Source organism: Gossypium hirsutum, chromosome A01, assembly GCF_007990345.1.
Source record: "Gossypium hirsutum isolate 1008001.06 chromosome A01, Gossypium_hirsutum_v2.1, whole genome shotgun sequence".
NCBI lineage: Eukaryota > Viridiplantae > Streptophyta > Magnoliopsida > Malvales > Malvaceae > Gossypium > Gossypium hirsutum.
Window position 1 is genome coordinate 24,737,745 of NC_053424.1, and position 15,999 is coordinate 24,753,743.

At 36.6% G+C, this 15,999-nt stretch overlaps 1 non-coding gene across 1 annotated transcript; it reads left to right on the top strand.

Moving 5' to 3' along the window:
• Positions 1-15,557: 15,557 nt before the first annotated feature.
• On the top strand, positions 15,558-15,663 carry LOC121206764 (small nucleolar RNA R71). Its single transcript, XR_005901934.1, has one exon. It is a non-coding gene; the product is annotated as a small nucleolar RNA R71 (small nucleolar RNA).
• The last annotated feature ends 336 nt before the right edge of the window (positions 15,664-15,999 follow it).

The window sequence follows — 15,999 nt, forward strand, 5'->3', positions numbered from 1 at the left end:
TTTTCGGTAATCCAGTTGTCACACCCCAAAATATATACGATTAAGTAATAAGATTAAATAAGAAATGAGCTATAGGCCCAATCATTAAGTGATAGTACAGCTATCTTAGAAGCCCTAGGTTCAAGCATCTTCTTCTCATTTCATTTTTATTTAATTTTGATCGTAACATCCCCAAAATATATGTGTGGTTCAATGTTTAAATTAAGCAAGAAATAAGTAATAGACTCAATAGTTAAGCGTTAGTACTCCTTCCTAGAGATCCTCAGTTCGAGCCTTCTCCTTCCTTTTCATTTTTTTCAATTTCAAAAAGGCTAGGGGAAGTTTGCATGTGCTAGGTTTACAAACCTTAAGAATTTAACCAATGCTTTCCTAACTAGAATTTACATCTTGCTCTTTCTCAAAATCCTAACATAATTTACTTTCCATCTTCTTTTTCTTTTCCTTTTCCTCCTCTATTCTCTTATTCTTGCACCCTAATTCCATTTTTTGTGCTGCCAAAATTTTCCTTTATTAAATTGCTCCCCATTCGTTGATTTATATCAGAGTTTATATTATCATTAGTAGGATTCATTACCTTTTCCAAGAATCAGTAAGTATGCCTTTTTTCAATGATTAGATCCCGTATATCCATTGTTCCAATCCCCGATATTAATATTTTTGAGTTGTTTAATTGGTTTCTTTCAGATTTCCACAAAACCCCTACCATTGAATTTAACATATGAATACTTGTAAGGTTGTCATTTGAATGACCAAATCTAGGTGAATTGGATCAAAATCGATAGTGGGGAACATCAATTAGACCCATGGTGAAAGGTGTGTGTCTTTTCCAAGTGAATTGGTGGTGATCGTATGTAGGGTTAAGGCCACAATGTCTCCCATACGGGTGTGTGGACCACACGACCATGTGTCCCTGTAAATCGTAGGGTAGTTTGTCTTCTACAGGACCTCAACTTGTTACACGGCTTGCCACACGGTCATGCCCTTCCTGTATGGTAAATTATCATTTTCCACACGACATCAGACTTGTGATAGCCCTAAATTGACCCTAGTCGGGAAGTGGTTTCGGGACCGCTAAATCGAGTCACCGAAGTATAAGAATGTGTGAAAGTTTTAAGCTTCAATTTAGTCGATTGCATGTGAATTTAGTTAATAAGACTTATGTGTGACACTTTTGAAATGTGATAGGTTAATCTATAAGGACCTATTAAAGCATGTAGTGAAAACAATGGTTTTGCATGTCAAATACTCTTTTTTTTATACATAGTGGCCGGCCATGATGGTGCATATATTAGAATATGTAGTGAATCTTCATGAAATGGTCATTATTTTATGTAAAAGAAAGGAAATAAATAAAAGAAATACTAAGGATAATAAAAGAAAGAAAAGAATGAAAGTGTGATGAAAACAAGAGAAGAAATCGGTTCTTCTTGGCCGAAATGAAAAGAGGAAGAAGGGAGTGAAGCATTCGGTCATCTAAGGTCAATAATAAGGTAAGGGAGTTTATACTAGTTCTTGAAATTTTAGTTGATATTGAGTGAGATATCAAGTTATTTTTGTAACCCATATTGAAATTTTGATTTTGGAATGAGTAAGGTTTTCGACTGTGGAAATTAATAAGGGTGATGGTTGTTGTTTCATGCTAAATCTAGATGAACAATGGTAGTTTGCTTACATCTTGATATTTATGAGTTCCTTTCTTGGTTCTACCTTAGACCCATGAAGTATATTTTTACTTGGTGTTGTTGGAGATTTATGATAGAAGCTAATGAGTGAGAGTTGGATAGATATTATGAGGTTAAAATTCATGGGATTGTAAGCTTGTAAGTTGGATGATGAAATTCATGCTTTGTGAGGGTAAATGGTTTAAAAGGAGCATTCGACCATGATGTAAAACTTTGATGAAGTGATGTTAAATGCTTTGAATATTAAGTATATATTGTTATAAGTTGAATTTAAGGTTGGTTAAGTTGTCTTTGTCATTGCCGAATGTGTGTATAGTTAAAGAAATCTTGTTAAAGTGCTTAGTTAATTGATATTAGGTTAATGAAATGTGTATTCGGTCGTAAAGGTGTACATGAGGAAATGTTAAATTAATTGTATTAAATTGCTTAATGTGATTAAAAATGCGTATGACCATTGTGTATTTGAGCTAAAAGTGGCTATATGACCTATTAAATTTCTTGTCACATTCAGCCATAAGCTAGCATAATGAGACTTTAATAAGTTAAACTTGTGTGAACTAGCTCAAGAGCTTAGAGGATCAAAGTTGGATAAAGGAAAGGAAAAAGTGATCGAATAGCCGTCGAAACTGTTCGACAACATCCGAGGTAAGTCTTTGAGTAATGGAACGTAGTTTATGAATTATATGTCGAGATAATTAGTTTGTACTTATGACGGGTAGCCGAATGTGCATAGAGATCATGTCATAAAGAAAATCAAATCATGCTCCTTGTATGTGGCTATTGAGACGAAAATGGGATGGTTGATAAGTGCCTTGTGTTTGAGTTCTAGTGATGAAAATGGAATATAGATGTGATATGATTTATTGATATATGTGCATAAATATTCGGATGATAACCGGGCTAGGTCCCGAAGGCCTTTGTGCTAGTGACTAATTCCGGGCTAAGTCACGAAGGCATTTGTGCGAGTTACTATATCTGGGCTAGGTCCCAAAGGCATTTGTGCGAGTTACTATATCCGGGCTAAGTCCCGAAGGCATTTGAGCGAGTAGCTATATCCGGCAAAATCCCGAAGGTACTTGGTTTGGGAATGAGCGACCTTGCTGTAATAATTTCAATTAATACGCTCATAAAATCCCAACGATGAGGTATGTTTTGTATATGCATTGGAATAATTGATTCCTTTTAAATAGTATTCGCTCAATCGATTAACAAGCTTCCGGCCTTTAGTCAAGTTGATTTCTTATGTATGAATATAAGGGTTGGAAATGTGAAGTAGGTATGGTTGTGAGAATATGTGTATATGAAATTATTCGTTTAGTCATATGAATGCTATACTTCAGTTGTGCCTAATTTCATTGCTCAAACTTACTAAGCATTAAATGCTTATTCCGTTTCTTTGATTCTCTGTTTTATAGATTTTGGTTCGTCAGCTATCGGACTCGGGAGTGTCAAAGTCGAAGTTGCCCACACTATCAAAGCCCTTTTGGTACTCTTTTAGTTGAACTCTGATAATGGCATGTATAGGGCTGCCCTTTTGTTGTTAGTCAAGTACTTTGGTATTGTATATATTTGGATAGCCATGCGAAAATGGCTTATATATTTTGAGCATAGCGTTATAATCATTTTGTATATATATGGTTATTGAGAGGTGTGGAAATGCTTGGCAATGATTAGCCATTGGAATGGTTAATCACGATCATTTTTTTGTGCTATGTATGTGAAAGGGCTAGTTTAATCATGGAAATTATGAAATAGGTAAAGTCTACCTTAAAAACAGATACCGACAGCAGCAATGATGTGAAATTGAAAAATCACTAAAAATAGTAGGAATAGAATTAAATTGTGAATAAATTATGTAATCGAACCTTGATGAATTTACTTTCATATGAAAGTAACGAAAAGATCGTATGAGCCGTATTTTATGAGATGTTTAAGTTTTCGTGAAACAGGGCCAGAGCGAATTCTGGATCCCCTGTTCTGACTTTGGAATTCATTATAAATTAAACAGAGATAATTAGAAGTCATACCATATATGTATAGATTCCTTTTCGAGTCTAGTTTCTTTAGAAACAAACGGAATAAGTATTGAAGCCCTGTACAGGGAGATATCTAAGTCGTAATGCATGAAGGTCAGAGTAGTCGAACCCTGAAACAGGGGAGACTTTAACTAATAAACTGTACTAATTGGCTCGACCAAAAATTCTAGAAAAAAATTTGTGAATTACTCATTTTAGTCCTTATATAGTCCCCAAATTAATTTTAGAGATTTTATTCACTCAATTGAGTCCCTGATATTATGAATATGCTGAAATTTGTGATTTAATAACTGAATTGCTACTGATATATTGTATGATTTGTGAATATTACATGTATACTGATATCGTAATTCTGATAAATTGTTACCAATTTTACTGCTTCTGCCCTACTGAGTACATGTTAAGCCTGTCCACTGCTTCTGCCCTACTGAGTACATGTGAAGCATGTCTACTGCTTCTGTTGAACTGAATATATGTCAAGCATGTCTATTATTTCTGCACTATTCTATTACAAAAATGTCATATTGCATTGCATGGAGGAAGTAGTGGCAGTTTAATAATATGCAAACATTGGTGGTTCATCCACAACTTACTGATAGTGTAACAGCCTGGTTTAGACCCTAGTCAGAATTTTGGCTTTGGGACCATAAATCTGAGTCAGAGAAATATTTTAATATTATTTTCCATGCTTATAATATGTGAATTAATAAGTGTGAAAGTTTCTATAAAAAATTTATCGTTTGTGTACCTAATTTTGATAAAAGGACCTAATCGCGTAAAATGCAAAAGTTGCATTTTATATGTTAAAAGTGCCTATTTGCTCTGGCTTTTTAATTGCGAGGTCCTTATGTTCTGAATAGACCATTTTAAGATTGAATGGACCATTATGGGCATGTATTAATGAGTTTTCATGAATTAACATTAAGGTTAAAATTGGAAATTGATATTTATGTTAATATTAACAAAAAAAGCCAAAATTCACGCATTATCATCTTGGTTTTCCGAAATTGAAAGGAAAAGAAAGCATAAAAGCTTGCTAGGGTTCGACTATGGTTTTGGCTTAATTAAGGTATGTATTTTTGATCAGTTTTTTTTATAATTTCTATGTTTTTTGTAATCGTTGTCAAGTATTCTATCAATCCCATGTCTCAATTTAAGAAATTGATGAAGATTTTGAGTTGAGCCATTGATGAAATTGTCAGTTTTGTGATGTTAATTATGAAAAATGAAAGGCATGTGTTAGATTAATATGTTTTGTATTTGAATTTTTGATGAATTTGAGTAATTTGGGCTAAATTGTGAAAATGATATTTTTAGGGACTAAAATGTGTAATAAATGAAAGATATGGGCATATATGGACTACATGAATATTCGTCCAAGTATGTGTATAAGGAAATTTTGTGTATTCTGTGATTTTGTTAATTAGGGACTAAAATGTCAAAATGTGATAATATGAGGGCTAATTTATAAAATGCTCTAATTATATGTTTTTGAATTGAATTGAATGATTTAGTGAATAAAGGAGTTAAATTTGAATGTGTATAGATCAAGAACCAAAGGAAACAAAATTAGACCAGGGAAAGTCGAAAGTAGTTGAATAGCCGTTCATTTCTGTTCATTCTCGTACGAGGTAAGTCGATATACAAATAAATGTGTTTGAATTGAATTATTATTGCTTATATGTTAATGACTAGTGATGAATGGCTATTTAAGTTGAAAATAAGAAATTCGAGAAAGTTCTGATAATGTGACGACGCCCGAAAAGTCCCGTATGAACAATAAGAATAGTTAGGATACATATGTCATGACATAGGATTTTGATTTGTGATTTCGTGTAAGACCACATCTGGGACATTGGCATTGATTTGAGATTTACGTGTAAGACCATGTCTGGGACATCGGCATCATATTTGATTTCGTGTAAGACCCTATTTAGGACAGTGGCATCGATATTTGATTACATGTAAGACCATGTCTGGGACGTTGGCATTGTACGAGCTCTCCAAGCTATCTGTGTATCCTATTTGATTCTGTACGGTTCAAAGGAAAATTCGAGAAACGAATGACTATGTGAATGTATATCCAATTCAGGTACATTTGAAATGTATATCATGTTTGAGAATGAAAGGTAAGTATATGTACATTTGTGGTCATATGATATATGTATGAATTATTATTATGAGAATTAGATGTCTTATATGTAAGTGAATTGTGATCAAATGAGCTATATGAGACATATGGATATGTGATTGTATTTTGCCATGAGCTACATGAATGAATTGGTTTAGAATTATGTTATGTGATAAGTTTATTTGTATATGGCTTACTAAGCTTTTGAAAGCTTACTTTGCATGTTTTTCAATTGTTTTATAGATTATCGAAGCTACCGGGAGCTGAGGGATCGTCGAGGATCATCACCACACTATCGAACTCTATTTTGGTACCTTTTGAAAATGTGAATATTGAAGTATGGCATGTATAAGCTAGAAGTATTTGAATATGATTTTTTGAAGTGTATATCATGCCATGTGATATGGTTAGATTAAAGTTGCTATTTGTGTGGTTTTTGGTGGTTTTTGTTATATAAGTTATGTTAAGAAATGGTATGTGTTGATGTGCATAAATGGCCTAGTGAGAAATAGTCAATTTGGTAAGTTAGTTATGTGAGTTAGTTATGAAAATGGTATAATTTTGATATGAGAATGGATGTGAAAAATTGAGATAATGACATGTATGAATGAATGAGTTTGTTATGTGATTTTGGTATGTTTTGGTTCAGATAATAAGAATGAAATTGATTGGTGACATTGTGGATTGAATTATGCATGTTTGAGTATGGTTTTGGTTGCTATTTGGTCATGAATTGTGCTTTGATTTTGAATTTGTAGGGATAACCATTAAGGGTGGTAAATTGGCTTTGCAAATAGTCTATTTTTGTCCACACGGACAGAGACACGGGCGTGTGTCTCAGCCATGTGTGACACACGGTTATGTTACACTGCCATGTGTCCCTTGGGGTAGTCATACAATTTAAAGTCAGTCTCGAGCACGACCTAGACACACGGGCGTGTCTAGTGGCTGTGTGAGACACACAGCCTTGGCACATAGGCATGTATGGCCATTTCGAAGGGTATACGGGCTAGACACATCGGCGTGTGGTTAGCCGTAAGTCAGTTTTGACCACGGCCAAAGCACACGGGCATGTCTCTGGCTGTGTGGTACAAGTCAGCATGTATGCCCTATTTAGCCACAGCTTAGACACACAGGCATGTCTAATGCCGTGTGAGGTACACAGCCTGATCACACGGGCGTGTGACCTCTGTAATTTTGAAAATTTGTTAAGTTTCTAAGAAATTTTGTATGTGCTTTGTTTAGTCTCAACCCTTTCCTAAAGCATGTTTAAGGTCTCGATGACCTAGGGAAGGGACTTTGAAATGATGTTTGACTATGATGCTATGATGTGTGGATGATATTTGTGAATTGATTATTAAATGTTCTGATATGTCCGGTAATGCCTCATAACCCTAGTTCGGCAACGGATACGAGTTAGGGGCGTTACAAACAGTTTATCTACACACTTTTTAAGTGAAAATACGGGTGGCTTAGCCAAAAAAAAATTTACTTCCAATTTATCTGCAAATTAGTGGTGGTTTATCCACAACACGGTCTATAAGGATGAATGAGTTCTGGAGAACTTTTACTATGAGGTGTAGCAGAGTTGGTTAGAATATTTTTTGATAAACTAAAATTTCATTATCGTTCATAAACATGTACATACAAAACTGTGAATTCTGAAATATCATATTGATGTGTTGATCTGAAAAAAATGATACTTTGAATTGCTATATTTTTTTGATTATTCTAAGAATTGTTATTTCATACTCTTAGTATAACTTCCTACCTGATGAAGCCCTAGTGTTTGAATACTGTTTATAGATGTAAGTTTTATATAGTAAGTTCTGAGTAGGTAGGTATTAAATTAACTAAGTAAATGAGTCTATGGTTGCACCTTTGGGCAAAGTCTGCATTAGGCGAGCTTGGTGGTTTGGTGGACTCTTCTGAAGAGTATACGCCCCTTTAGCTGTTAGACGAAATGTTAAGCCATTAGTGTTAAGACTTTAATTTGAAAAGAATTGTATGCTTTATTATTATTTTATTATCCTGGTTGAATAATCTGGTTAGACGAATGAGAATTTGGTTAGTATAGGACTAAGTTTCTGTAACTTGTTAGACTCATATTTATGAAGAGAAAGAAGTGCTTAGTCACTAGGAACGAGGGGTTTGGAAGGAAATCAAACTTATCCATTAAGTTTTTCCTTTTGTGTATATTTGTGATGAGTCACTAAACCAACTAAAATCACGACAAAGGCAAGCACACCTATTGAATAATAGTATAGCTATGGTGAGTCGGGAATATTGTATCCACGAGGACTAAAAGTACTAGAAATTACTATCTGATTGCGAGGTTTCATGATAGGTTTTAAATATTTATAATTACTCGTTCTTGAACTAACTATTATCGCGATGTAGGCAAGTGTACCTATCGAACAGTAGTATAGTTTTAGCAAGACCAGATTGTCAAACCCAAAGGAACTAAAAGTACTAGTAATGACTGTCTTTTTATTATCTAGCCTAAGAATAAAGAGGTTTTTGTTTTAACTAACTAATTATCTAAACTAAGAACGCATAGAGAATGGAATTGGGGAATTGCTTTTGGAAAAATCGATTGAATGAAGACAATACCTAAGGAAAAATCCACCTAGATTGTACTTGTTATTCTGGCTTTGAATTGGACGATTTATTCATTTAACTTGTTCCGTAGAGATCCCTAAGTTATGTTATTATCCCTATTCAAGACTAATAACATCTAATCCCTAGATTGAATAACCGAGACTTTTCTCTAATTAACACTCTAGGGTTGCATTAACTCGATCTATGGATCCTCTTATTAGGTTTCACCCTAATCTGGCAAAATCTTGTCACCTTATGTCTATGCACGCAATCAACTCCGCTTAATTATGACAAATGTACTCTTAGACAGGGTCTATTCCTCCTCTGAATAAGAGCTTATCTTGAATCGGTATCCTGGGATATCAAAACAAGAATTAAGAACAAGTCAAATATTTATCATACAATTTAGAAAATAATAACAAGATTCGTCTTAGGTTTCATTCCCCATAGGTATTTAGTGGATTTAGTTCATAACTAAATAAGAAAACATCTTAGAATAATAAAGAATACAAAACATAAAGAAAACCTAAAACTCCTGAAGGGGAATTGAGGAGAGATCTTCAGTCTTGATGATGAATCTGACTTCTGAGATGAATCAATCAGCTTTCTTGGAGTAATTCCTTACCCCCTACTCTGTCCTCCCCTTTTCTTCCTCCTCTAGGGTGTATTTATAGGCTTTGGAATACCTAAAAGCCCTCAAAATTAGCCTTTTCCGAATTAGACTCAACTTGGGCTCGGGAAGGACACGCCCGTGTGACACGCCCGTGTGCGATTACTTCAGGCCGTGCTTGAGCCTGCCAAATTGACACGGTCGTGTGGTTTACCTGTGTGATGAGGTCTAGGCTGTGTTGATTTCGTACTTTAGCCCATTTTCTCCATTTTTGGCCCGTTTCTCGTTCCTTTCGCTCTTCTATGCTCTTCTAAGTGTAAAACATGAAATTAAAGCATTAGGAACATCGAATTCACCAATTCTAATGGAAAATCATTCATAAAATACGTTAAACATGAGGTAAAAATATGTATAAATTACGGTTTATCAAATACCCCCACACTTAAGCATTTGCTTGTCCTCAAGCAAAATTCTCAACTCATAATCAAAATAAATTCTTCTCAACTTATAATTTCTATCCATAATATCTCATAATAATCCATAGTTAATCATACATTGAGAATTCAACTAAAAGAACATAAAAGTTTCAAACATTCCAAGTTGAGTATTTAATCATACAAACATAGGTGTCTCTCCTCATTTAAGTAATTACCTTTGATTCAGAATATCACAAAGTTTCACATCCTCACTTACAGATTCACTCGAATCACTCGATGTGTTTAAGGACAATAAATGAAGCACTCAATAGTCAATAATGAAAAGTCATTACCATAGGCTTGCATGAAAATCAAATCTCCACCTCTATAATTTAATATGATACATCAATCAAAAAGGTCTTTAGAGGGTTGTAATGAGGTTTGGTTAGGGGGTGTGGTCACAAGCTGAAGGAAAGAGTTAGAATCGAGATTGAATTGAAAAATTAACTAACTAGAAAAAGAGTTAATCATCACTTGCATACAACAGAGCTTCTTCTCAGACTAAGGAATTTAACTTCTGAAGCTTACAAACAGAAGATCACTACTAATATGTATACATATTTTTTTTAGGAACAAATTAAATTACATAGTAGAATAAAACATAGCTAAGTAACTATTTCAATTCAAATCTCGACAAAAATGGGGCTTAAATTAATTGAGGGGATTTCAACAATAATGGGTTAAAGGTTAATATTAGGGGTAATACAAGAAATGGCTTGTTAGGCTCAAGGGGATTTACTAGGGGTTAATCGTGGAGGTAGGCTTTTCATGGCATGAGTGGGTTAATCCTAAGTGCCTTAATCATTTTGACATATCAAATCAAATGGTGTGGTCTCGACATGCATAATCAAGAAAGTTCTAGAATAACAGTTCAATACTGACGCACTCAAAGCAATAATAAAAATTGAGCATGAAAAGAATTAATAGATGCTCGAAAGGCTCAAAAATCTCACAAATATTATGGCTTTTTGATGTTTAACAACTTGTGAATTCCAACTCAAAGTAATACCTAAACTTTGGGGAAACAACCTAAGATTTTAAATTCTTAAAAATCAACTCATCATGCTTGATTCTCTAATGTCTTAAAGTTTAAACAATCAATGCATAGTTGCCTATGTTTTAATTCAAGATATATCAATCAAAATCATAAATCAATTAAAATTTATCCTAAATATGATATGAAAGCTTTTCAAGAGAACAAGGCAATCATTTAGGGATTTTTCTAATAATGAAAATAATACCCCCCACACTGAAGATGTACATTGCCCACAATGTACAAAGATAGATATTCGAGTATAAAAATAAGATAGGGAGAGAAGTGAAACTTCTTGTATGATGAATTCCTCGAACTGGAGTTCTGGAGAGTAATCGGTTCGAGAGTGGAGGAGGATACTCCAGCGGTCGTAGAGGTTCATTAGGCCATAAGTCTTGCACCAAAAGGATATTATCTCTAGTGGTAGCTATGGTAATGGGCGAGCAGGACATGGCAGTCGTAGAGAACCTTTCCCGGTGGAGTTTTAGTTCCTATGTGATGATGAGCTTAAGAGCTCTATATAACTGTGATATAATCAGGAACTTTTTAGGGGATATTAGGAAGAATAATTACTCAATAAGAAATAACCGAACTTAATAATTAAATATAAAATTTCTAAAATCTAATCAAAATAAAAAGTAGTTTTAATAAAAATTAAAAACATGAAATAATAAATAAATGTTTTTAAACATCTTCATCGCTAGATGGTTCGCGAGGTGGGATTGGCGATGAGATGTGGAGGTGCTGACAAATCTGTTGTAGAGTACCATCAATGTTGTCAAATCATTAAAAACATTGCTGCTCGAATCGAGTGAGGCGCTTAGAGATGTCAGCATATGAAGCCGCCACATGAACTGGACGAGAGGGTGGTGGTGGCTGAGTCGGTGGGTCCTCGTGCTGTGGGGGGAGATCATCAGGAATGTCCTCGTAGGCCTCCTTCTCAGTAGATTGGGTGAGACAATATTAGGGAGGGTAGGTTCTTCGGCGGCTCTCGATCATCCTCATGCTAAGCATGCTCGAGATGCCTTGTGGGGACATCTAGCCGATGAGGGTGAGGGATGATTCTTGGGCCGCGGTGTTGAGGAGCCCGAAGTGTCGCGCCAGTCGAGTCACGTAGGGGCTAATGGAGATGACCCCCTTCCTATGCCACTCCGTCTGGTGTTGAATTGTGAGGGCGATAAAGTAGGCAAGGTCAATGACGTGCCTGTGCGACATACACCATAAGAAGTAGGCGTTGTGAGTGTTGACGGCACCAGTGCTCTCTCGCCTCCCTGTAATCGTATGAGCTAAAATGGCGTGGAGGCACCTCAGGGATGGTGGGAGAAGTGATGCCTTGGAGCGGCTAGGATTGTAGGGGGCTGTGCCAGGGGCCAAAGTGTGCTAGCACTTTGAGGGAGAAAAGTGTATGTGGCGAGTGAGAGCATGTAGTTAATTTTCCTCCTTGAACTCGTCCGTATATAAGCCTAGTACAGCACCGAACTCTGGATGCTTAGCTGGCAGACTAACCCACCTAGGCAAAACAGCACCGTGCCGAGATCATCATAGTTCGTCATTACGGTCTGGAGATGGAACGTTGAGCATAGTTCCATCGTGAGCTCGAGGTATGTTGGTTCGATGATCCCAAAAAATAGCTCCCAAGGGTCGGTGGTTAAGAGGGCCCGAATTGCATTAGCCAACTGAACTTATTCTATGGTGGTCCAGTCGATGCAGCGGCCCGCAATTAAAGGTCGGGCCCGAAGTAGCTAGAAAAGTTCTTCCTGGGGCCCACGGGGAAACTGTAGGAAGGGGTAACGAATTTTCGCGGTTGGACCTGCAGAAGATGACGCTCCCTTCCATTTCTTGGAAGCAGGGACAGTAGCCTTTTTACCACATGAAGATGATATGGTACCTACGATTAGATTCATCAAGTCATCTTGATGGGTGGTCAAAGTAAAACAAATTCAAATCTTAAAAATCATATTCAAGCCTCAACCACTAAAACTAATTAAAAACGATAAGTTCAATGGTATACTTTTGTGGCACTAGCATGTTGATATAAGTAAAATGGAAAAGAATGGAATGCACATTACTACATGAATGAATAGAACTGTCAATACAAAAGGCATGATTATTTCAACTATCCTAACCATGGATATTCATTTCTAACTAATTAAATTGAGTAGATAAATCATGTAATGAGTAGGAATTTGGACATGAAAAGGATGATGACTTGTCCTATAAATGAAATTTGTGTGATAGAAAAATAAAAATGACATGAAAAATATAGACTACTAAGATGAATAGCATTATAAATAAGTGTAATTAAAGGGGAAAGAGTAAACAAACGCTAGAAAGGGGAGAATGAACGTCAAAAATGAAGTTGGAGGCGGTGCACGGGCGTGGCAGGGAGGCCGTGTGAACTTGGAACGGCTAGGGTTAGGGTTTTTGAATGGGGAAGAAAGTGAATAGTGCAGGGTATTTATAGATTTTGGGCCACACGGCCATGGCACACGCCCGTGTTTCCCAATTTCTACCTGTGTGATTCGCGAATTTCGAATTTGGGCACGTCTAACATTTAGTACACGCCCGTGTTCCTTGGGCGTGTGGGTACACACGGCCTTGTCACACGACCGTATCTAGCTTTGTTCGCTTCTCCCACACCCATGTGGGAAATCCCCACGTCCGTTTCAATCTAACAGGTTCGACCACAGGTGTGAGACACGGGCGTGTTGCACGCCCGTGCTAGTTTCTCAGTTTCAACCACGAGTCTTCCACACAGGCGTGTCGCACGCCCATGTTGTTTTGGCAGGATCGTAGCCCGTGTTTGGGGAAATCCTTACCCTGTTTTCACATGGTCATATGCACACCCGTGTGCTTGGCCGTGTCTCTATGGAAAACCTGTGTTCGAGAGCTCCGTTAGTAAGTTAGATGTTGAAGACTATATTTTGAAAGAAGTTAATATAGTTAGTGCTTGGGTTGCCTCCCGAGGAGCGCTTATTTATAGTTTAAGCTTGACTTACCTCTCTGTTGAATGATCATGATGGTTCGAGGAGTTTATACTCCTCATTCCTGCTATCAATCTTAGAATAGGGTTTTAAACGGGTGTTGTTTACCTTAAAAGTGCCGAACTTCAGATGACTCACCTCCACCATACCGAATGGAAAAATGTTTAGTATCGTAAGAGGGATTTCTTCATTCGGTGTGGTAGTGACAACGTGGGAATCTGCGGCATCTAATAAGACTTTATCTCCAATTTTAAGTTGATTTGGAAAGGTATCAAGCTCGTCTTGGCGTAGTTTCAGTATATCGTGTGTTCTCGATTTATGTGTTTGCCATTCATCTAGCTCCTCTATTTGTAACCTTCGTTCTTCATGGATAGATCCTTTACTATTGTTTGAGAGTAGCTCATGTACTTCTTTCAGACTTATCTCCTGCAAAGTGGGTTGTATCATGTGGTCAATTTTAATAGAATGGTTTAGAGGATTACCTTAAATTTTCGATGTGTTGTCAGAATTGCGAGCTTGAAGGGTGAGTGTTTCGTCTCCTACGCGAAGCGTGAGTTCACCTGTGCCAACATCAATAATTGTTTTTGCAGTTGCTAAAAAGGGCCTTCCCAGAATTAAAGGAGTGTTGCTATCCTCTTCTATGTCTAAAACAATGAAGTCAACGAGAAATATAAATTTATCAATTTTTAGTAGCACATCATCAATAATACCCCTAGGAAATCTTATAGTTTTATCTGCTAGTTGAATGCTCATCCTAGTCTTTTTGGGTTTCCCGAGACCTAGTTGCTTAAATATTTTATAAGTTATGACGTTGATATTAGCCCCTAAATAAGCTAATGCATTATTAACATCTAAACTACCAACTAAGCAGGGAATCGTAAAACTCCCTGGATCTTTTAGTTTATTCGGTAGCTTATTTTTCAGAATAGCTGAGCACACTGCGTTTAGCTCGACATGCGATGCCTTGTCCAACTTTCGCTTATTTGCTAAAAGCTCTTTTAAGAATTTCATTGCATTTGGCATCTGTGATAGGGCTTCAATAAACGGTAAGTTAATATGTAATTTTTTAAGAGTTTAAGGAATTTACCAAATTATTCATCTGAATGATCTTTCCTCGTCGCATTGGGGTATGGCACACGAGGTTTATATTTTACATTCACCGTTTTGTTTTTATTGTTATCTACCTCACTTTGACCCTTGCTTACCCCAGTTTCTTGCCTCGGTTCTGGTTCAGGCTCAAAAACTCCTTCTTTATCTTGAATATTAATTGCGTTGAGCTGTTCCCTTGGGTTGGGTTCAGTATTACTTGGCAAGCTACCTTGTGGTCATCCAGAAATTAGTTTGGAAAGCTGGCCTATTTGAGTTTCAAGCCCTTCGATCGACACTTGTTGATTTTTAAGTGCTATCTCGGTGTACTGGAAATGAGTTTCTGACACTGAAATAAACTTTGAGAGCATCTCTTCAAGGTTCGGCTTCTTTTCCTGTTGGTAGGGTGGTTGTTGGTAGCCTGGAGGTGGTTGTGGTCTTTGATTTCCTTGACCGCTCCACAAGAAATTGGGGTGGTTCCTCTAACCTGCATTGTAAGTGTAACTATATGGATTGTTTTGAGGTCGAGGATTATTATCCATGTAGTTTAATTGCTCGTTATCCATGTTGTGGCCATAAGGTTGGTATTCCGAATGGCTTGTTCCACCTCCACTTGCTTCGCACTGCATTACTGGGTGAACTTGCGAAGCACTAAGAAAACCATCAATCTTTTTATTTAAGAGTTCTACCTGATTAAAGAGCATGGTGACCGAATCAACGTTATAAACACCAGCTGTTTTTGTTGGCTTTATCCTCATGACTTGCCACTGATAGTTATTCAGTGACATCTCCTCAATAAACTCATAGGCATCTTTAGGTGTTTTATTATTGATGGTTCCGCCAGCAGCTGTGTCAACCATTTGTCGAGTCGAAGGATTCAGATCATTGTGGAATGTTTGTACTTGGAGCCAAAGTGGTAACCCATGGTAAGGGCACCTTTTCAAAAGGTCCTTGTATCTCTCCCATGCATCGTAGAGTGTTTCTAATCCATCTGCACAAAAGAAGTGATATCATCACGTAATTTAGCCGTTTTAACCGGCGGAAAATATTTTAGTAAAAATTTCTCGATCATTTGTTCCCAAGTAGTAATTGACCCTCGTGGTAATGAGTTCAACCACTGTTTAGCTTTGTTCCTCAATGAAAAAGGGAATAACCGAAGACGAATGGCATCATTAGAAACACCATTAATTTTAAATGTATCGCATAGTTCTAAGAAGTTGGCTAAATGAGCATTGGGATCCTCATCCTGCAAACCATCAAACTGAACAAATTGGCGTATCATTTGAATAGTGTTAGGTTTTAATTCAAAAGTATTTGCAGCTACAGCAGGTCTAACTATGCTCGATTCAGTTCCTGTTAA